We start from the raw sequence: 21419 nt of genomic DNA, 5'->3' as shown, positions 1-21419 counted from the left end.
AGCATTAAAAAATATTTTGAAATAGTATGTAGTACATTCAAAGAAAGTTTTTGATTACCTAGATTTGAGACAATTGCACAAAGCTGAGCTCCAAAGTCGTGTCACAAAATTGCAGTTGTACTAGAACTGTCTGTATCTTGAAATATGTACAAGAGTACATTCAAATAAAGTTTTTGATTACCTAGATGTGAGACAATTGCACAGAGCTGAGCTCCAAAGTCGTGTCCAACAATTGCAGTTGTACTAGAACTGTCTGTATCTTGAAATGTGAACAAGAGTACATTTGAAGAAAGTTTTTGATTAGCATAAAATAATATTTTGGAGAAGTCGGCAGTACATTCAAAGAAAGATTTCGATTACCTAGATGTGAGACAATTGCACAAAGCTGGGCTCCAAAGTCGTGTCACAAAATTGCAGTTGTACTAGAACTGTCTGTATCTTGAAATATGTACAAGAGCCCTAACAGCAAGTGGCAATTAAAGACTGTGACATTCTTGACCTCATGCCACTGTTTTTCTGCACAATCTTAGATGACCCAGATGGGACTCGAACCCACAATCCTCAGCTCCGAAGGCTGATGCCTTATCCATTAGGCCACTGGGCCACAATTAAAGCTCCACAATCCTCAGCTCCGAAGGCTGATGCCTCATCCATGAGGCCACTGGGCCACGATTCCAAGATAACTAAATGGGTACTTCGGCGCAAGAAAATTACATTCAGAGCATTAAAAAATATTTTGAAATAGTATGTAGTACATTCAAAGAAAGTTTTTGATTACCTAGATTTGAGACAATTGCACAAAGCTGAGCTCCAAAGTCGTGTCACAAAATTGCAGTTGTACTAGAACTGTCTGTATCTTGAAATATGTACAAGAGTACATTCAAATAAAGTTTTTGATTACCTAGATGTGAGACAATTGCACAGAGCTGAGCTCCAAAGTCGTGTCCCACAATTGCAGTTGTACTAGAACTGTCTATATCTTGAAATGTGAACAAGAGTACATTTGAAGAAAGTTTTTGATTAGCATAAAATAATATTTTGGAGAAGTCGGCAGTACATTCAAAGAAAGATTTCGATTACCTAGATGTGAGACAATTGCACAAAGCTGGGCTCCAAAGTCGTGTCACAAAATTGCAGTTGTACTAGAACTGTCTGTATCTTGAAATATGTACAAGAGCCCTAACAGCAAGTGGCAATTAAAGACTGTGACATTCTTGACCTCATGCCACTGTTTTTCTGCACAATCTTAGATGACCCAGATGGGACTCGAACCCACAATCCTCAGCTCCGAAGGCTGATGCCTTATCCATTAGGCCACTGGGCCACAGTTCCATTTCAGCAATCCTCAGGTCCGAAGGCTGATGCCTTATCCATAAGGCCACTGGTCCACGATTCCAAGATAACTAAATGGATACTTCGGCGCAAGAAAATTACATTCAGAGCATTAAATAATATTTTGAAATAGTAGGTAAAACTTTCAAAGAAAGTTTTTGATTACCTAGATGTGAGACAATTGCACAAAGCTGAGCTCCAAAGTCGTGTCACAAAATTGCAGTTGTACGAGAACTGTCTGTATCTTGAAATATGTACAAGAGTACATTCAAATAAAGTTTTTGATTACCTAGATGTGAGACAATTGCACAAAGCTGAGCTCCAAAGTCGTGTCCCACAATTGCAGTTGAACTAGAACTGTCTGTATCTTGAAATGTGAACAAGAGTACATTTGAAGAAAGTTTTTGATTAGCATAAAAATAATATTTTGGAGAAGTCGGTAGTACATTCAAAGAAAGATTTTAATTACCTAGATGTGAGACAATTGCACAAAGCTGAGCTCCAAAGTTGTGTCACAAAATTGCAGTTGTACTAGAACTGTCTGTATCTTGAAATATGTACAAGAGCCCTATCAGCAAGTTGCAATTAAAAACTAGAACTGTCTGTATCTTGAAATATTTACTAGAGCCCTATCAGCAAGTGGCAATTAAAGACTGTGACATTCTTGACCTCATGCCACTGTTTTCTGCACAATCTTAGATGACCCAGATGGGACTCGAACCCACAATCCTCAGCTCCGAAGGCTGATGCATTATCCATTAGGCCACTGGGCCACAATTCCAGCTTCACAATCCTCAGCTCCGAACGCTGATGCCTTATCCATAAGGCCACTGGTCCACGATTCCAAGATAACTAAATGGGTACTTCGCCGCAAGAAAATTACACTCAGAGCATTAAATAATATTTTGAAATAGTAGGTAGTACATTCAAAGATATTTTTTTATTACCCAGATGTGAGGCAATTTCACAAAGCTGAGCTCCAAAGTCGTTTCCCACAATTGCAGTTGTACTAGAACTGTCTGTATCTTGAAATGTGAACAAGAGTACATTTGAAGAAAGTTTTTGATTAGCATAAAAATAATATTTTGGAGAAGTCGGTAGTACATTCAAAGAAAGATTTTGATTACCTAGATGTGAGACAATTGGACAAAGCTGAGCTCCAAAGTCGTGTCACAAAATTGCAGTTGTACTAGAACTGTCTGTATCTTGAAATATGTACAAGAGCCCTATCAGCAAGTTGCTGTTAAAAACTAGAACTGTCTGTATCTTGAAATATTTACTAGAGCCCTAACAGCAAGTGGCAATTAATGACTGTGACATTCTTGACCTCATGCCACGGTTTTCTGCACAATCTTAGATGACCCAGATGGAACTCGAACCCACAATCCTCAGCTCCGAAGGCTGATGCCTTATCCATTAGGCCACTGGGCCACAATTCCAGCTCCACAATCCTCAGCTCCAAAGGCTGATGCCTTATCCATAAGGCCACTGGTCCACGATTCCAAGATAACTAAATGGGTACTTCGCCGCAAGAAAATTACATTCAGAGCATTAAATAATATTTTGAAATAGTAGGTAGTACATTCAAAGATATTTTTTTATTACCCAGATGTGAGGCAATTTCACAAAGCTGAGCTCCAAAGTCGTTTCCCACAATTGCAGTTGTACTAGAACTGTCTGTATCTTGAAATGTGAACAAGAGTACATTTGAAGAAAGTTTTTGATTAGCATAAAAATAATATTTTGGAGAAGTCGGTAGTACATTCAAAGAAAGATTTTGATTACCTAGATGTGAGACAATTGCACAAAGCTGAGCTCCAAAGTTGTGTCACAAAATTGCAGTTGTACTAGAACTGTCTGTATCTTGAAATATGTACAAGAACCCTATCAACAAGTGGCAATTAAAAACTAGAACTGTCTGTATCTTGAAATATGTACAAGAGCCCTAACAGCAAGTGGCAATTAAAGACTGTGACATTCTTGACCTCATGCCACTGTTTTTCTGCACAATCTTGGATGACCCAGATGGGACTCGAACCCACAATCCTCAGCTCCGAAGGCTGATGCCTTATCCATTAGGCCACTGGGCCACATTTCCAGCTCCACGATCCTCAGCTCCGAAGGCTGATGCCTTATCCATGAGGCCACTGGGCCACGATTCCAAGATAACTAAATGGGTACTTCGGCGCAAGAAAATTACATTCAGAGCATTAAACAATATTTTGAAATAGTATGTAGTACATTCAAAGAAAGTTTTTGATTACCTAGATGTGAGACAATTGCACAAAGCTGAGCTCCAAAGTCGTGTCACAAAATTGCAGTTGTACTAGAACTGTCTGTATCTTGAAATATGTACAAGAGTACATTCAAATAAAGTTTTTGATTACCTAGATGTGAGACAATTGCACAAAGCTGAGCTCCAAAGTCGTGTCCCACAATTGCAGTTGTACTAGAACTGTCTGTATCTTGAAATATGTACAAGAGCCCAAACAGCAAGTGGCAATTAAAGACTGTGACATTCTTGACCTCATGCCACTGTTTTTCTGCACAATCTTATATGACCCAGATGGGACTCGAACCATAAATAGCAACAAATAATATTTTGAAATAGTATGTAGTACATTCAAAGATATTTTTATTACCCAGATGTGAGACAATTTCACAAAGCTGAGCTCCAAAGTCGTTTCCCACAATTGCAGTTGTACTAGAACTGTTTGTAACTTGAAATATGTACAAGAGTACATTCGAATAAAGTTTTGAATTACCTAGATGTGAGACAATTTCACAAAGCTGAGCTCCAAAGTCGTGTCCCAAAATTGCAGTTGTACTAGAACTGTCTGTATCTTGAAATGTGAACAAGAGTACATTTGAAGAAAGTTTTTGATTAGCATAAAATAATATTTTGGAGAAGTCGGTAGTACATTCAAAGAAAGATTTTGATCACCTAGATGTGAGACAATTGCACAAAGCTGAGCTCCAAAGTCGTGTCACAAAATTGCAGTTGTACTAGAACTGTCTGTATCTTGAAATATGTACAAGAGCCCTATCAGCAAGTGGCAATTAAAAACTAGAACTGTCTGTATCTTGAAATATGTACAAGAGCCCTATCAGCAAGTTGCAATTAAAGACTACAACTGTCTGTATCTTTTTTGAGAAGAGTACATTTGAAGAAAGTTTTTGATTAGCATAAAAATAATATTTTGGAGAAGTCGGTAGTACATTCAAAGAAAGATTTTGATTACCTAGATGTGAGACAATTGCACAAAGCTGAGCTCCAAAGTTGTGTCACAAAATTGCAGTTGTACTAGAACTGTCTGTATCTTGAAATATGTACAAGAGCCCTATCAGCAAGTGGCAATTAAAAACTAGAACTGTCTGTATCTTGAAATATGTACAAGAGCCCTAACAGCAAGTGGCAATTAAAGACTGTGACATTCTTGACCTCATGCCACTGTTTTTCTGCACAATCTTAGATGACCCAGATGGGACTCGAACCCACAATCCTCAGCTCCGAAGGCTGATGCCTTATCCATTAGGCCACTGGGCCACAATTCCAGCTCCACAATCCTCAGCTCCGAAGGCTGATGCCTCATCCATGAGGCCACTGGGCCACTATTCCAAGATAACTAAATGGGTACTTCGGCGCAAGAAAATTACATTCAGAGCATTAAAAAATATTTTGAAATAGTATGTAGTACATTCAAAGAAAGTTTTTGATTACCTAGATTTGAGACAATTGCACAAAGCTGAGCTCCAAAGTCGTGTCACAAAATTGCAGTTGTACTAGAACTGTCTGTATCTTGAAATATGTACAAGAGTACATTCAAATAAAGTTTTTGATTACCTAGATGTGAGACAATTGCACAAAGCTGAGCTCCAAAGTCGTGTCCCACAATTGCAGTTGTACTAGAACTGTCTATATCTTGAAATGTGAACAAGAGTACATTTGAAGAAAGTTTTTGATTAGCATAAAATAATATTTTGGAGAAGTCGGCAGTACATTCAAAGAAAGATTTCGATTACCTAGATGTGAGACAATTGCACAAAGCTGGGCTCCAAAGTCGTGTCACAAAATTGCAGTTGTACTAGAACTGTCTGTATCTTGAAATATGTACAAGAGCCCTATCAGCAAGTGGCAATTAAAAACTAGAACTGTCTGTATCTTGAAATATGTACAAGAGCCCTAACAGCAAGTGGCAATTAAAGACTGTGACATTCTTGACCTCATGCCACTGTTTTTCTGCACAATCTTAGATGACCCAGATGGGACTCGAACCCACAATCCTCAGCTCCGAAGGCTGATGCCTTATCCATTAGGCCACTGGGCCACAATTCCAGCTCCACAATCCTCAGCTCCGAAGGCTGATGCCTCATCCATGAGGCCACTGGGCCACGATTCCAAGATAACTAAATGGGTACTTCGGCGCAAGAAAATTACATTCAGAGCATTAAACAATATTTTGAAATAGTATGTAGTACTTTCAAAGAAAGTTTTTGATTACCTAGATGTGAGACAATTGCACAAAGCTGAGCTCCAAAGTCGTGTCACAAAATTGCAGTTGTACTAGAACTGTCTGTATCTTGAAATATGTACAAGAGTACATTCAAATAAAGTTTTTGATTACCTAGATGTGAGACAATTGCACAAAGCTGAGCTCCAAAGTCGTGTCCCACAATTGCAGTTGTACTAGAACTGTCTGTATCTTGAAATATGTACAAGAGCCCAAACAGCAAGTGGCAATTAAAGACTGTGACATTCTTGACCTCATGCCACTGTTTTTCTGCACAATCTTATATGACCCAGATGGGACTCGAACCATAAATAGCAACAAATAATATTTTGAAATAGTATGTAGTACATTCAAAGATATTTTTATTACCCAGATGTGAGACAATTTCACAAAGCTGAGCTCCAAAGTCGTTTCCCACAATTGCAGTTGTACTAGAACTGTTTGTATCTTGAAATATGTAAAAGAGTACATTCGAATAAAGTTTTGGATTACCTAGATGTGAGACAATTTCACAAAGCTGAGCTCCAAAGTCGTGTCCCAAAATTGCAGTTGTACTAGAACTGTCTGTATCTTGAAATGTGAACAAGAGTACATTTGAAGAAAGTTTTTGATTAGCATAAAATAATATTTTGGAGAAGTCGGTAGTACATTCAAAGAAAGATTTTGATCACCTAGATGTGAGACAATTGCACAAAGCTGAGCTCCAAAGTCGTGTCACAAAATTGCAGTTGTACTAGAACTGTCTGTATCTTGAAATATGTACAAGAGCCCTATCAGCAAGTGGCAATTAAAAACTAGAACTGTCTGTATCTTGAAATATGTACAAGAGCCCTATCAGCAAGTTGCAATTAAAGACTACAACTGTCTGTATCTTTTTTGAAAAGAGTACATTTGAAGAAAGTTTTTGATTAGCATAAAAATAATATTTTGGAGAAGTCGGTAGTACATTCAAAGAAAGATTTTGATTACCTAGATGTGAGACAATTGCACAAAGCTGAGCTCCAAAGTTGTGTCACAAAATTGCAGTTGTACTAGAACTGTCTGTATCTTGAAATATGTACAAGAGCCCTATCAGCAAGTGGCAATTAAAAACTAGAACTGTCTGTATCTTGAAATATGTACAAGAGCCCTAACAGCAAGTGGCAATTAAAGACTGTGACATTCTTGACCTCATGCCACTGTTTTTCTGCACAATCTTAGATGACCCAGATGGGACTCGAACCCACAATCCTCAGCTCCGAAGGCTGATGCCTTATCCATTAGGCCACTGGGCCACAATTCCAGCTCCACAATCCTCAGCTCCGAAGGCTGATGCCTCATCCATGAGGCCACTGGGCCACTATTCCAAGATAACTAAATGGGTACTTCGGCGCAAGAAAATTACATTCAGAGCATTAAAAAATATTTTGAAATAGTATGTAGTACATTCAAAGAAAGTTTTTGATTACCTAGATTTGAGACAATTGCACAAAGCTGAGCTCCAAAGTCGTGTCACAAAATTGCAGTTGTACTAGAACTGTCTGTATCTTGAAATATGTACAAGAGTACATTCAAATAAAGTTTTTGATTACCTAGATGTGAGACAATTGCACAAAGCTGAGCTCCAAAGTCGTGTCCCACAATTGCAGTTGTACTAGAACTGTCTATATCTTGAAATGTGAACAAGAGTACATTTGAAGAAAGTTTTTGATTAGCATAAAATAATATTTTGGAGAAGTCGGCAGTACATTCAAAGAAAGATTTCGATTACCTAGATGTGAGACAATTGCACAAAGCTGGGCTCCAAAGTCGTGTCACAAAATTGCAGTTGTACTAGAACTGTCTGTATCTTGAAATATGTACAAGAGCCCTATCAGCAAGTGGCAATTAAAAACTAGAACTGTCTGTATCTTGAAATATGTACAAGAGCCCTAACAGCAAGTGGCAATTAAAGACTGTGACATTCTTGACCTCATGCCACTGTTTTTCTGCACAATCTTAGATGACCCAGATGGGACTCGAACCCACAATCCTCAGCTCCGAAGGCTGATGCCTTATCCATTAGGCCACTGGGCCACAATTCCAGCTCCACAATCCTCAGCTCCGAAGGCTGATGCCTCATCCATGAGGCCACTGGGCCACGATTCCAAGATAACTAAATGGGTACTTCGGCGCAAGAAAATTACATTCAGAGCATTAAAAAATATTTTGAAATAGTATGTAGTACATTCAAAGAAAGTTTTTGATTACCTAGATTTGAGACAATTGCACAAAGCTGAGCTCCAAAGTCGTGTCACAAAATTGCAGTTGTACTAGAACTGTCTGTATCTTGAAATATGTACAAGAGTACATTCAAATAAAGTTTTTGATTACCTAGATGTGAGACAATTGCACAAAGCTGAGCTCCAAAGTCGTGTCCCACAATTGCAGTTGTACTAGAACTGTCTATATCTTGAAATGTGAACAAGAGTACATTTGAAGAAAGTTTTTGATTAGCATAAAATAATATTTTGGAGAAGTCGGCAGTACATTCAAAGAAAGATTTCGATTACCTAGATGTGAGACAATTGCACAAAGCTGGGCTCCAAAGTCGTGTCACAAAATTGCAGTTGTACTAGAACTGTCTGTATCTTGAAATATGTACAAGAGCCCTAACAGCAAGTGGCAATTAAAGACTGTGACATTCTTGACCTCATGCCACTGTTTTTCTGCACAATCTTAGATGACCCAGATGGGACTCGAACCCACAATCCTCAGCTCCGAAGGCTGATGCCTTATCCATTAGGCCACTGGGCCACAGTTCCATCTCAACAATCCTCAGGTCCGAAGGCTGATGCCTTATCCATAAGGCCACTGGTCCACGATTCCAAGATAACTAAATGGATACTTCGGCGCAAGAAAATTACATTCAGAGCATTAAATAATATTTTGAAATAGTAGGTAAAACTTTCAAAGAAAGTTTTTGATTACCTAGATGTGAGACAATTGCACAAAGCTGAGCTCCAAAGTCGTGTCACAAAATTGCAGTTGTACGAGAACTGTCTGTATCTTGAAATATGTACAAGAGTACATTCAAATAAAGTTTTTGATTACCTAGATGTGAGACAATTGCACAAAGCTGAGCTCCAAAGTTGTGTCACAAAATTGCAGTTGTACTAGAACTGTCTGTATCTTGAAATATGTAAAAGAGCCCTATCAGCAAGTTGCAATTAAAAACTAGAACTGTCTGTATCTTGAAATATTTACTAGAGCCCTAACAGCAAGTGGCAATTAAAGACTGTGACATTCTTGACCTCATGCCACTGTTTTCTGCACAATCTTAGATGACCCAGATGGGACTCGAACCCACAATCCTCAGCTCCGAAGGCTGATGCATTATCCATTAGGCCACTGGGCCACAATTCCAGCTCCACAATCCTCATCTCCGATCGCTGATGCCTTATCCATAAGGCCACTGGTCCACGATTCCAAGATAACTAAATGGGTACTTCGCCGCAAGAAAATTACACTCAGAGCATTAAATAATATTTTGAAATAGTAGGTAGTACATTCAAAGATATTTTTTTATTACCCAGATGTGAGGCAATTTCACAAAGCTGAGCTCCAAAGTCGTTTCCCACAATTGCAGTTGTACTAGAACTGTCTGTATCTTGAAATGTGAACAAGAGTACATTTGAAGAAAGTTTTTGATTAGCATAAAAATAATATTTTGGAGAAGTCGGTAGTACATTCAAAGAAAGATTTTGATTACCTAGATGTGAGACAATTGGACAAAGCTGAGCTCCAAAGTCGTGTCACAAAATTGCAGTTGTACTAGAACTGTCTGTATCTTGAAATATGTACAAGAGCCCTATCAGCAAGTTGCTGTTAAAAACTAGAACTGTCTGTATCTTGAAAAATTTACTAGAGCCCTAACAGCAAGTGGCAATTAATGACTGTGACATTCTTGACCTCATGCCACTGTTTTTCTGCACAATCTTGGATGACCCAGATGGGACTCGAACCCACAATCCTCAGCTCCGAAGGCTGATGCCTTATCCATTAGGCCACTGGGCCACATTTCCAGCTCCACAATCCTCAGCTCCGAAGGCTGATATGCCTTATCCATGAGGCCACTGGGCCACGATTCCAAGATAACTAAATGGGTACTTCGGCGCAAGAAAATTACATTCAGAGCATTAAACAATATTTTGAAATAGTATGTAGTACATTCAAAGAAAGTTTTTGATTACCTAGATGTGAGACAATTGCACAAAGCTGAGCTCCAAAGTCGTGTCACAAAATTGCAGTTGTACTAGAACTGTCTGTATCTTGAAATATGTACAAGAGTACATTCAAATAAAGTTTTTGATTACCTAGATGTGAGACAATTGCACAAAGCTGAGCTCCAAAGTCGTGTCCCACAATTGCAGTTGTACTAGAACTGTCTGTATCTTGAAATATGTACAAGAGCCCAAACAGCAAGTGGCAATTAAAGACTGTGACATTCTTGACCTCATGCCACTGTTTTTCTGCACAATCTTATATGACCCAGATGGGACTCGAACCATAAATAGCAACAAATAATATTTTGAAATAGTATGTAGTACATTCAAAGATATTTTTATTACCCAGATGTGAGACAATTTCACAAAGCTGAGCTCCAAAGTCGTGTCCCAAAATTGCAGTTGTACTAGAACTGTCTGTATCTTGAAATGTGAACAAGAGTACATTTGAAGAAAGTTTTTGATTAGCATAAAATAATATTTTGGAGAAGTCGGTAGTACATTCAAAGAAAGATTTTGATCACCTAGATGTGAGACAATTGCACAAAGCTGAGCTCCAAAGTCGTGTCACAAAATTGCAGTTGTACTAGAACTGTCTGTATCTTGAAATATGTACAAGAGCCCTATCAGCAAGTGGCAATTAAAAACTAGAACTGTCTGTATCTTGAAATATGTACAAGAGCCCTATCAGCAAGTTGCAATTAAAGACTACAACTGTCTGTATCTTTTTTGAGAAGAGTACATTTGAAGAAAGTTTTTGATTAGCATAAAAATAATATTTTGGAGAAGTCGGTAGTACATTCAAAGAAAGATTTTGATTACCTAGATGTGAGACAATTGCACAAAGCTGAGCTCCAAAGTTGTGTCACAAAATTGCAGTTGTACTAGAACTGTCTGTATCTTGAAATATGTACAAGAGCCCTATCAGCAAGTGGCAATTAAAAACTAGAACTGTCTGTATCTTGAAATATGTACAAGAGCCCTAACAGCAAGTGGCAATTAAAGACTGTGACATTCTTGACCTCATGCCACTGTTTTTCTGCACAATCTTAGATGACCCAGATGGGACTCGAACCCACAATCCTCAGCTCCGAAGGCTGATGCCTTATCCATTAGGCCACTGGGCCACAATTCCAGCTCCACAATCCTCAGCTCCGAAGGCTGATGCCTCATCCATGAGGCCACTGGGCCACTATTCCAAGATAACTAAATGGGTACTTCGGCGCAAGAAAATTACATTCAGAGCATTAAAAAATATTTTGAAATAGTATGTAGTACATTCAAAGAAAGTTTTTGATTACCTAGATTTGAGACAATTGCACAAAGCTGAGCTCCAAAGTCGTGTCACAAAATTGCAGTTGTACTAGAACTGTCTGTATCTTGAAATATGTACAAGAGTACATTCAAATAAAGTTTTTGATTACCTAGATGTGAGACAATTGCACAAAGCTGAGCTCCAAAGTCGTGTCCCACAATTGCAGTTGTACTAGAACTGTCTATATCTTGAAATGTGAACAAGAGTACATTTGAAGAAAGTTTTTGATTAGCATAAAATAATATTTTGGAGAAGTCGGCAGTACATTCAAAGAAAGATTTCGATTACCTAGATGTGAGACAATTGCACAAAGCTGGGCTCCAAAGTCGTGTCACAAAATTGCAGTTGTACTAGAACTGTCTGTATCTTGAAATATGTACAAGAGCCCTATCAGCAAGTGGCAATTAAAAACTAGAACTGTCTGTATCTTGAAATATGTACAAGAGCCCTAACAGCAAGTGGCAATTAAAGACTGTGACATTCTTGACCTCATGCCACTGTTTTTCTGCACAATCTTAGATGACCCAGATGGGACTCGAACCCACAATCCTCAGCTCCGAAGGCTGATGCCTTATCCATTAGGCCACTGGGCCACAATTCCAGCTCCACAATCCTCAGCTCCGAAGGCTGATGCCTCATCCATGAGGCCACTGGGCCACGATTCCAAGATAACTAAATGGGTACTTCGGCGCAAGAAAATTACATTCAGAGCATTAAACAATATTTTGAAATAGTATGTAGTACTTTCAAAGAAAGTTTTTGATTACCTAGATGTGAGACAATTGCACAAAGCTGAGCTCCAAAGTCGTGTCACAAAATTGCAGTTGTACTAGAACTGTCTGTATCTTGAAATATGTACAAGAGTACATTCAAATAAAGTTTTTGATTACCTAGATGTGAGACAATTGCACAAAGCTGAGCTCCAAAGTCGTGTCCCACAATTGCAGTTGTACTAGAACTGTCTGTATCTTGAAATATGTACAAGAGCCCAAACAGCAAGTGGCAATTAAAGACTGTGACATTCTTGACCTCATGCCACTGTTTTTCTGCACAATCTTATATGACCCAGATGGGACTCGAACCATAAATAGCAACAAATAATATTTTGAAATAGTATGTAGTACATTCAAAGATATTTTTATTACCCAGATGTGAGACAATTTCACAAAGCTGAGCTCCAAAGTCGTTTCCCACAATTGCAGTTGTACTAGAACTGTTTGTATCTTGAAATATGTAAAAGAGTACATTCGAATAAAGTTTTGGATTACCTAGATGTGAGACAATTTCACAAAGCTGAGCTCCAAAGTCGTGTCCCAAAATTGCAGTTGTACTAGAACTGTCTGTATCTTGAAATGTGAACAAGAGTACATTTGAAGAAAGTTTTTGATTAGCATAAAATAATATTTTGGAGAAGTCGGTAGTACATTCAAAGAAAGATTTTGATCACCTAGATGTGAGACAATTGCACAAAGCTGAGCTCCAAAGTCGTGTCACAAAATTGCAGTTGTACTAGAACTGTCTGTATCTTGAAATATGTACAAGAGCCCTATCAGCAAGTGGCAATTAAAAACTAGAACTGTCTGTATCTTGAAATATGTACAAGAGCCCTATCAGCAAGTTGCAATTAAAGACTACAACTGTCTGTATCTTTTTTGAAAAGAGTACATTTGAAGAAAGTTTTTGATTAGCATAAAAATAATATTTTGGAGAAGTCGGTAGTACATTCAAAGAAAGATTTTGATTACCTAGATGTGAGACAATTGCACAAAGCTGAGCTCCAAAGTTGTGTCACAAAATTGCAGTTGTACGAGAACTGTCTGTATCTTGAAATATGTACAAGAGTACATTCAAATAAAGTTTTTGATTACCTAGATGTGAGACAATTGCACAAAGCTGAGCTCCAAAGTTGTGTCACAAAATTGCAGTTGTACTAGAACTGTCTGTATCTTGAAATATGTAAAAGAGCCCTATCAGCAAGTTGCAATTAAAAACTAGAACTGTCTGTATCTTGAAATATTTACTAGAGCCCTAACAGCAAGTGGCAATTAAAGACTGTGACATTCTTGACCTCATGCCACTGTTTTCTGCACAATCTTAGATGACCCAGATGGGACTCGAACCCACAATCCTCAGCTCCGAAGGCTGATGCATTATCCATTAGGCCACTGGGCCACAATTCCAGCTCCACAATCCTCATCTCCGATCGCTGATGCCTTATCCATAAGGCCACTGGTCCACGATTCCAAGATAACTAAATGGGTACTTCGCCGCAAGAAAATTACACTCAGAGCATTAAATAATATTTTGAAATAGTAGGTAGTACATTCAAAGATATTTTTTTATTACCCAGATGTGAGGCAATTTCACAAAGCTGAGCTCCAAAGTCGTTTCCCACAATTGCAGTTGTACTAGAACTGTCTGTATCTTGAAATGTGAACAAGAGTACATTTGAAGAAAGTTTTTGATTAGCATAAAAATAATATTTTGGAGAAGTCGGTAGTACATTCAAAGAAAGATTTTGATTACCTAGATGTGAGACAATTGGACAAAGCTGAGCTCCAAAGTCGTGTCACAAAATTGCAGTTGTACTAGAACTGTCTGTATCTTGAAATATGTACAAGAGCCCTATCAGCAAGTTGCTGTTAAAAACTAGAACTGTCTGTATCTTGAAAAATTTACTAGAGCCCTAACAGCAAGTGGCAATTAATGACTGTGACATTCTTGACCTCATGCCACTGTTTTTCTGCACAATCTTGGATGACCCAGATGGGACTCGAACCCACAATCCTCAGCTCCGAAGGCTGATGCCTTATCCATTAGGCCACTGGGCCACATTTCCAGCTCCACAATCCTCAGCTCCGAAGGCTGATATGCCTTATCCATGAGGCCACTGGGCCACGATTCCAAGATAACTAAATGGGTACTTCGGCGCAAGAAAATTACATTCAGAGCATTAAACAATATTTTGAAATAGTATGTAGTACATTCAAAGAAAGTTTTTGATTACCTAGATGTGAGACAATTGCACAAAGCTGAGCTCCAAAGTCGTGTCACAAAATTGCAGTTGTACTAGAACTGTCTGTATCTTGAAATATGTACAAGAGTACATTCAAATAAAGTTTTTGATTACCTAGATGTGAGACAATTGCACAAAGCTGAGCTCCAAAGTCGTGTCCCACAATTGCAGTTGTACTAGAACTGTCTGTATCTTGAAATATGTACAAGAGCCCAAACAGCAAGTGGCAATTAAAGACTGTGACATTCTTGACCTCATGCCACTGTTTTTCTGCACAATCTTATATGACCCAGATGGGACTCGAACCATAAATAGCAACAAATAATATTTTGAAATAGTATGTAGTACATTCAAAGATATTTTTATTACCCAGATGTGAGACAATTTCACAAAGCTGAGCTCCAAAGTCGTTTCCCACAATTGCAGTTGTACTAGAACTGTTTGTATCTTGAAATATGTACAAGAGTACATTCGAATAAAGTTTTGGATTACCTAGATGTGAGACAATTTCACAAAGCTGAGCTCCAAAGTCGTGTCCCAAAATTGCAGTTGTACTAGAACTGTCTGTATCTTGAAATGTGAATAAGAGTACATTTGAAGAAAGTTTTTGATTAGCATAAAATAATATTTTGGAGAAGTCGGTAGTACATTCAAAGAAAGATTTTGATCACGTAGATGTGAGACAATTGCACAAAGCTGAGCTCCAAAGTCGTGTCACAAATTTTGCAGTTGTACTAGAACTGTCTGTATCTTGAAATATGTACAAGAGCCCTATCAGCAAGTGGCAATTAAAAACTAGAACTGTCTGTATCTTGAAATATGTACAAGAGCCCTATCAGCAAGTTGCAATTAAAGACTACAACTGTCTGTATCTTTTTTGAGAAGAGTACATTTGAAGAAAGTTTTTGATTAGCATAAAAATAATATTTTGGAGAAGTCGGTAGTACATTCAAAGAAAGATTTTGATTACCTAGGCTGATATGCCTTATCCATGAGGCCACTGGGCCACGATTCCAAGATAACTAAATGGGTACTTCGGCGCAAGAAAATTACATTCAGAGCATTAAACAATATTTTGAAATAGTATGTAGTACATTCAAAGAAAGTTTTTGATTACCTAGATGTGAGACAATTGCACAAAGCTGAGCTCCAAAGTCGTGTCACAAAATTGCAGTTGTACTAGAACTGTCAGTATCTTGAAATATGTACAAGAGTACATTCAAATAAAGTTTTTGATTACCTAGATGTGAGACAATTGCACAAAGCTGAGCTCCAAAGTCGTGTCCCACAATTGCAGTTGTACTAGAACTGTCTGTATCTTGAAATATGTACAAGAGCCCAAACAGCAAGTGGCAATTAAAGACTGTGACATTCTTGACCTCATGCCACTGTTTTTCTGCACAATCTTATATGACCCAGATGGGACTCGAACCATAAATAGCAACAAATAATATTTTGAAATAGTATGTAGTACATTCAAAGATATTTTTATTACCCAGATGTGAGACAATTTCACAAAGCTGAGCTCCAAAGTCGTTTCCCACAATTGCAGTTGTACTAGAACTGTTTGTATCTTGAAATATGTACAAGAGTACATTCGAATAAAGTTTTGGATTACCTAGATGTGAGACAATTTCACAAAGCTGAGCTCCAAAGTCGTGTCACAAAATTGCAGTTGTACTAGAACTGTCTGTATCTTGAAATATTTACTAGAGCCCTAACAGCAAGTGGCAATTAAAGACTGTGACATTCTTGACCTCATGCCACTGTTTTCTGCACAATCTTAGATGACCCACATGGGACTCGAACCCACAATCCTCAGCTCCGAAGGCTGATGCATTATCCATTAGGCCACTGGGCCACAATTCCAGCTCCACAATCCTCAGCTCCGAACGCTGATGCCTTATCCATAAGGCCACTGGTCCACGATTCCAAGATAACTAAATGGGTACTTCGCCGCAAGAAAATTACACTCAGAGCATTAAATAATATTTTGAAATAGTAGGTAGTACATTCAAAGATATTTTTTTATTACCCAGATGTGAGGCAATTTCACAAAGCTGAGCTCCAAAGTCGTTTCCCACAATTGCAGTTGTACTAGAACTGTCTGTATCTTGAAATGTGAACAAGAGTACATTTGAAGAAAGTTTTTGATTAGCATAAAAATAATATTTTGGAGAAGTCGGTAGTACATTCAAAGAAAGATTTTGATTACCTAGATGTGAGACAATTGGACAAAGCTGAGCTCCAAAGTCGTGTCAAAAAATTGCAGTTGTACTAGAACTGTCTGTATCTTGAAATATGTACAAGAGCCCTATCAGCAAGTTGCTGTTAAAAACTAGAACTGTCTGTATCTTGAAATATTTACTAGAGCCCTAACAGCAAGTGGCAATTAAAGACTGTGACATTCTTGACCTCATGCCACTGTTTTTCTGCACAATCTTGGATGACCCAGAAGGGACTCGAACCCACAATCCTCAGCTCCGAAGGCTGATGCCTTATCCATTAGGCCACTGGGCCACATTTCCAGCTCCACAATCCTCAGCTGCGAAGGCTGATGCCTTATCCATGAGGCCACTGGGCCACGATTCCAAGATAACTAAATGGGTACTTCGGCGCAAGAAAATTACATTCAGAGCATTAAACAATATTTTGAAATAGTATGTAGTACATTCAAAGAAAGTTTTTGATTACCTAGATGTGAGACAATTGCACAAAGCTGAGCTCCAAAGTCGTGTCACAAAATTGCAGTTGTACTAGAACTGTCTGTATCTTGAAATATGTACAAGAGTACATTCAAATAAAGTTTTTGATTACCTAGATGTGAGACAATTGCACAAAGCTGAGCTCCAAAGTCGTGTCCCACAATTGCAGTTGTACTAGAACTGTCTGTATCTTGAAATATGTACAAGAGCCCAAACAGCAAGTGGCAATTAAGACTGTGACATTCTTGACCTCATGCCACTGTTTTTCTGCACAATCTTATATGACCCAGATGGGACTCGAACCATAAATAGCAACAAATAATATTTTGAAATAGTATGTAGTACATTCAAAGATATTTTTATTACCCAGATGTGAGACAATTTCACAAAGCTGAGCTCCAAAGTCGTTTCCCACAATTGCAGTTGTACTAGAACTGTTTGTATCTTGAAATATGTACAAGAGTACATTCGAATAAAGTTTTGGATTACCTAGATGTGAGACAATTTCACAAAGCTGAGCTCCAAAGTCGTGTCCCAAAATTGCAGTTGTACTAGAACTGTCTGTATCTTGAAATGTGAACAAGAGTACATTTGAAGAAAGTTTTTGATTAGCATAAAATAATATTTTGGAGAAGTCGGTAGTACATTCAAAGAAAGATTTTGATCACCTAGATGTGAGACAATTGCACAAAGCTGAGCTCCAAAGTCGTGTCACAAAATTGCAGTTGTACTAGAACTGTCTGTATCTTGAAATATTTACTAGAGCCCTAACAGCAAGTGGCAATTAAAGACTGTGACATTCTTGACCTCATGCCACTGTTTTCTGCACAATCTTAGATGACCCAGATGGGACTCGAACCCACAATCCTCAGCTCCGAAGGCTGATGCATTATCCATTAGGCCACTGGGCCACAATTCCAGCTCCACAATCCTCAGCTCCGAACGCTGATGCCTTATCCATAAGGCCACTGGTCCACGATTCCAAGATAACTAAATGGGTACTTCGCCGCAAGAAAATTACACTCAGAGCATTAAATAATATTTTGAAATAGTAGGTAGTACATTCAAAGATATTTTTTATTACCCAGATGTGAGGCAATTTCACAAAGCTGAGCTCCAAAGTCGTTTCCCACAATTGCAGTTGTACTAGAACTGTCTGTATCTTGAAATGTGAACAAGAGTACATTTGAAGAAAGTTTTTGATTAGCATAAAAATAATATTTTGGAGAAGTCGGTAGTACATTCAAAGAAAGATTTTGATTACCTAGATGTGAGACAATTGGACAAAGCTGAGCTCCAAAGTCGTGTCACAAAATTGCAGTTGTACTAGAACTGTCTGTATCTAGAAATATGTACAAGAGCCCTATCAGCAAGTTGCTGTTAAAAACTAGAACTGTCTGTATCTTGAAATATTTACTAGAGCCCTAACAGCAAGTGGCAATTAAAGACTGTGACATTCTTGACCTCATGCCACTGTTTTTCTGCACAATCTTGGATGACCCAGATGGGACTCGAACCCACAATCCTCAGCTCCGAAGGCTGATGCCTTATCCATTAGGCCACTGGGCCACATTTCCAGCTCCACAATCCTCAGCTGCGAAGGTTGATGCCTTATCCATGAGGCCACTGGGCCACGATTCCAAGATAACTAAATGGGTACTTCGGCGCAAGAAAATTACATTCAGAGCATTAAACAATATTTTGAAATAGTATGTAGTACATTCAAAGAAAGTTTTTGATTACCTAGATGTGAGACAATTGCACAAAGCTGAGCTCCAAAGTCGTGTCACAAAATTGCAGTTGTACTAGAACTGTCTGTATCTTGAAATATGTACAAGAGTACATTCAAATAAAGTTTTTGATTACCTAGATGTGAGACAATTGCACAAAGCTGAGCTCCAAAGTCGTGTCCCACAATTGCAGTTGTACTAGAACTGTCTGTACCTTGAAATATGTACAAGAGCCCAAACAGCAAGTGGCAATTAAAGACTGTGACATTCTTGACCTCATGCCACTGTTTTTCTGCACAATCTTATATGACCCAGATGGGACTCGAACCATAAATAGCAACAAATAATATTTTGAAATAGTATGTAGTACATTCAAAGATATTTTTATTACCCAGATGTGAGACAATTTCACAAAGCTGAAGTCCAAAGTCGTTTCCCACAATTGCAGTTGTACTAGAACTGTTTGTATCTTGAAATATGTAGAAGAGTACATTCGAATAAAGTTTTGGATTACCTAGATGTGAGACAATTTCACAAAGCTGAGCTCCAAAGTCGTGTCCCAAAATTGCAGTTGTACTAGAACTGTCTGTATCTTGAAATGTGAACAAGAGTACATTTGAAGAAAGTTTTTGATTAGCATAAAATAATATTTTGGAGAAGTCGGTAGTACATTCAAAGAAAGATTTTGATCACCTAGATGTGAGACAATTGCACAAAGCTGAGCTCCAAAGTCGTGTCACAAAATTGCAGTTGTACTAGAACTGTCTGTATCTTGAAATATGTACAAGAGCCCTATCAGCAAGTGGCAATTAAAAACTAGAACTGTCTGTATCTTGAAATATGTACAAGAGCCCTAACAGCAAGTGGCAATTAAAGACTGTGACATTCTTGACCTCATGCCTCTGTTTTTCTGCACAATCTTAGATGACCCAGATGGGACTCGAACCCACAATCCTCAGCTCCGAAGGCTGATGCCTTATCCATTAGGCCACTGGGCCACAATTCCAGCTCCACAATCCTCAGCTCCGAACGCTGATGCCTTATCCATAAGGCCACTGGTCCACGATTCCAAGATAACTAAATGGGTACTTCGCCGCAAGAAAATTACACTCAGAGCATTAAATAATATTTTGAAATAGTAGGTAGTACATTCAAAGATATTTTTTTATTACCCAGATGTGAGGCAATTTCACAAAGCTGAGCTCCAAAGTCGTTTCCCACAATTGCAGTTGTACTAGAACTGTCTGTATCTTGAAATGTGAACAAGAGTACATTTGAAGAAAGTTTTTGATTAGCATAAAAATAATATTTTGGAGAAGTCGGTAGTACATTCAAAGAAAGATTTTGATTACCTAGATGTGAGACAATTGGACAAAGCTGAGCTCCAAAGTCGTGTCACAAAATTGCAGTTGTACTAGAACTGTCTGTATCTAGAAATATGTACAAGAGCCCTATCAGCAAGTTGCTGTTAAAAACTAGAACTGTCTGTATCTTGAAATATTTACTAGAGCCCTAACAGCAAGTGGCAATTAAAGACTGTGACATTCTTGACCTCATGCCACTGTTTTTCTGCACAATCTTGGATGACCCAGATGGGACTCGAACCCACAATCCTCAGCTCCGAAGGCTGATGCCTTATCCATTAGGCCACTGGGCCACATTTCCAGCTCCACAATCCTCAGCTGCGAAGGCTGATGCCTTATCCATGAGGCCACTGGGCCACGATTCCAAGATAACTAAATGGGTACTTCGGCGCAAGAAAATTACATTCAGAGCATTAAACAATATTTTGAAATAGTATGTAGTACATTCAAAGAAAGTTTTTGATTACCTAGATGTGAGACAATTGCACAAAGCTGAGCTCCAAAGACGTGTCACAAAATTGCAGTTGTACTAGAACTGTCTGTATCTTGAAATATGTACAAGAGTACATTCAAATAAAGTTTTTGATTACCTAGATGTGAGACAATTGCACAAAGCTGAGCTCCAAAGTCGTGTCCCACAATTGCAGTTGTACTAGAACTGTCTGTATCTTGAAATATGTACAAGAGCCCAAACAGCAAGTGGCAATTAAAGACTGTGACATTCTTGACCTCATGCCACTGTTTTTCTGCACAATCTTATATGACCCAGATGGGACTCGAACCATAAATAGCAACAAATAATATTTTGAAATAGTATGTAGTACATTCAAAGATATTTTTATTACCCAGATGTGAGACAATTTCACAAAGCTGAAGTCCAAAGTCGTTTCCCACAATTGCAGTTGTACTAGAACTGTTTGTATCTTGAAATATGTAGAAGAGTACATTCGAATAAAGTTTTGGATTACCTAGATGTGAGACAATTTCACAAAGCTGAGCTCCAAAGTCGTGTCCCAAAATTGCAGTTGTACTAGAACTGTCTGTATCTTGAAATGTGAACAAGAGTACATTTGAAGAAAGTTTTTGATTAGCATAAAATAATATTTTGGAGAAGTCGGTAGTACATTCAAAGAAAGATTTTGATCACCTAGATGTGAGACAATTGCACAAAGCTGAGCTCCAAAGTCGTGTCACAAAATTGC

The 21419-nt window shown here is 38.3% G+C and overlaps 22 non-coding genes across 22 annotated transcripts; all 22 read right to left on the bottom strand.

Moving 5' to 3' along the window:
* Positions 1–531: 531 nt before the first annotated feature.
* Positions 532–604, bottom strand: trnar-ucg (transfer RNA arginine (anticodon UCG)). The gene has a single exon. It is a non-coding gene; the product is annotated as a tRNA-Arg (tRNA).
* Positions 605–1251: 647 nt separating this feature from the next.
* On the bottom strand, positions 1252–1324 carry trnar-ucg (transfer RNA arginine (anticodon UCG)). Its single transcript has one exon. It is a non-coding gene; the product is annotated as a tRNA-Arg (tRNA).
* A 708-nt stretch (positions 1325–2032) lies between these two features.
* trnar-ucg (transfer RNA arginine (anticodon UCG)) lies at positions 2033–2105 on the bottom strand. The gene has a single exon. It is a non-coding gene; the product is annotated as a tRNA-Arg (tRNA).
* Positions 2106–2690: 585 nt separating this feature from the next.
* On the bottom strand, positions 2691–2763 carry trnar-ucg (transfer RNA arginine (anticodon UCG)). Its single transcript has one exon. It is a non-coding gene; the product is annotated as a tRNA-Arg (tRNA).
* Positions 2764–3349: 586 nt separating this feature from the next.
* Positions 3350–3422, bottom strand: trnar-ucg (transfer RNA arginine (anticodon UCG)). The gene has a single exon. It is a non-coding gene; the product is annotated as a tRNA-Arg (tRNA).
* Positions 3423–4806: 1384 nt separating this feature from the next.
* trnar-ucg (transfer RNA arginine (anticodon UCG)) lies at positions 4807–4879 on the bottom strand. Its single transcript has one exon. It is a non-coding gene; the product is annotated as a tRNA-Arg (tRNA).
* Positions 4880–5587: 708 nt separating this feature from the next.
* Positions 5588–5660, bottom strand: trnar-ucg (transfer RNA arginine (anticodon UCG)). The gene has a single exon. It is a non-coding gene; the product is annotated as a tRNA-Arg (tRNA).
* Positions 5661–7044: 1384 nt separating this feature from the next.
* On the bottom strand, positions 7045–7117 carry trnar-ucg (transfer RNA arginine (anticodon UCG)). Its single transcript has one exon. It is a non-coding gene; the product is annotated as a tRNA-Arg (tRNA).
* A 708-nt stretch (positions 7118–7825) lies between these two features.
* Positions 7826–7898, bottom strand: trnar-ucg (transfer RNA arginine (anticodon UCG)). The gene has a single exon. It is a non-coding gene; the product is annotated as a tRNA-Arg (tRNA).
* Positions 7899–8545: 647 nt separating this feature from the next.
* trnar-ucg (transfer RNA arginine (anticodon UCG)) lies at positions 8546–8618 on the bottom strand. The gene has a single exon. It is a non-coding gene; the product is annotated as a tRNA-Arg (tRNA).
* Positions 8619–9146: 528 nt separating this feature from the next.
* On the bottom strand, positions 9147–9219 carry trnar-ucg (transfer RNA arginine (anticodon UCG)). The gene has a single exon. It is a non-coding gene; the product is annotated as a tRNA-Arg (tRNA).
* Positions 9220–9805: 586 nt separating this feature from the next.
* Positions 9806–9878, bottom strand: trnar-ucg (transfer RNA arginine (anticodon UCG)). The gene has a single exon. It is a non-coding gene; the product is annotated as a tRNA-Arg (tRNA).
* Positions 9879–11141: 1263 nt separating this feature from the next.
* Positions 11142–11214, bottom strand: trnar-ucg (transfer RNA arginine (anticodon UCG)). Its single transcript has one exon. It is a non-coding gene; the product is annotated as a tRNA-Arg (tRNA).
* A 708-nt stretch (positions 11215–11922) lies between these two features.
* Positions 11923–11995, bottom strand: trnar-ucg (transfer RNA arginine (anticodon UCG)). Its single transcript has one exon. It is a non-coding gene; the product is annotated as a tRNA-Arg (tRNA).
* A 1506-nt stretch (positions 11996–13501) lies between these two features.
* trnar-ucg (transfer RNA arginine (anticodon UCG)) lies at positions 13502–13574 on the bottom strand. Its single transcript has one exon. It is a non-coding gene; the product is annotated as a tRNA-Arg (tRNA).
* A 586-nt stretch (positions 13575–14160) lies between these two features.
* trnar-ucg (transfer RNA arginine (anticodon UCG)) lies at positions 14161–14233 on the bottom strand. Its single transcript has one exon. It is a non-coding gene; the product is annotated as a tRNA-Arg (tRNA).
* A 1973-nt stretch (positions 14234–16206) lies between these two features.
* trnar-ucg (transfer RNA arginine (anticodon UCG)) lies at positions 16207–16279 on the bottom strand. Its single transcript has one exon. It is a non-coding gene; the product is annotated as a tRNA-Arg (tRNA).
* Positions 16280–16865: 586 nt separating this feature from the next.
* trnar-ucg (transfer RNA arginine (anticodon UCG)) lies at positions 16866–16938 on the bottom strand. The gene has a single exon. It is a non-coding gene; the product is annotated as a tRNA-Arg (tRNA).
* A 1023-nt stretch (positions 16939–17961) lies between these two features.
* trnar-ucg (transfer RNA arginine (anticodon UCG)) lies at positions 17962–18034 on the bottom strand. The gene has a single exon. It is a non-coding gene; the product is annotated as a tRNA-Arg (tRNA).
* Positions 18035–18619: 585 nt separating this feature from the next.
* On the bottom strand, positions 18620–18692 carry trnar-ucg (transfer RNA arginine (anticodon UCG)). Its single transcript has one exon. It is a non-coding gene; the product is annotated as a tRNA-Arg (tRNA).
* Positions 18693–19778: 1086 nt separating this feature from the next.
* trnar-ucg (transfer RNA arginine (anticodon UCG)) lies at positions 19779–19851 on the bottom strand. The gene has a single exon. It is a non-coding gene; the product is annotated as a tRNA-Arg (tRNA).
* A 586-nt stretch (positions 19852–20437) lies between these two features.
* Positions 20438–20510, bottom strand: trnar-ucg (transfer RNA arginine (anticodon UCG)). Its single transcript has one exon. It is a non-coding gene; the product is annotated as a tRNA-Arg (tRNA).
* Between the last annotated feature and the right edge of the window lie 909 nt (positions 20511–21419).

The sequence above is a fragment of the Siphateles boraxobius genome, unplaced genomic scaffold (genome assembly GCF_051911475.1).
Source record: "Siphateles boraxobius isolate OS27281-9 unplaced genomic scaffold, OSU_SipBor_1 56, whole genome shotgun sequence".
In the NCBI taxonomy this organism is placed as follows: Eukaryota; Metazoa; Chordata; class Actinopteri; order Cypriniformes; family Leuciscidae; genus Siphateles; species Siphateles boraxobius.
Note: the sequence above shows the minus strand (reverse complement) of the source record. Positions and strands in the feature narration are given on the sequence as shown.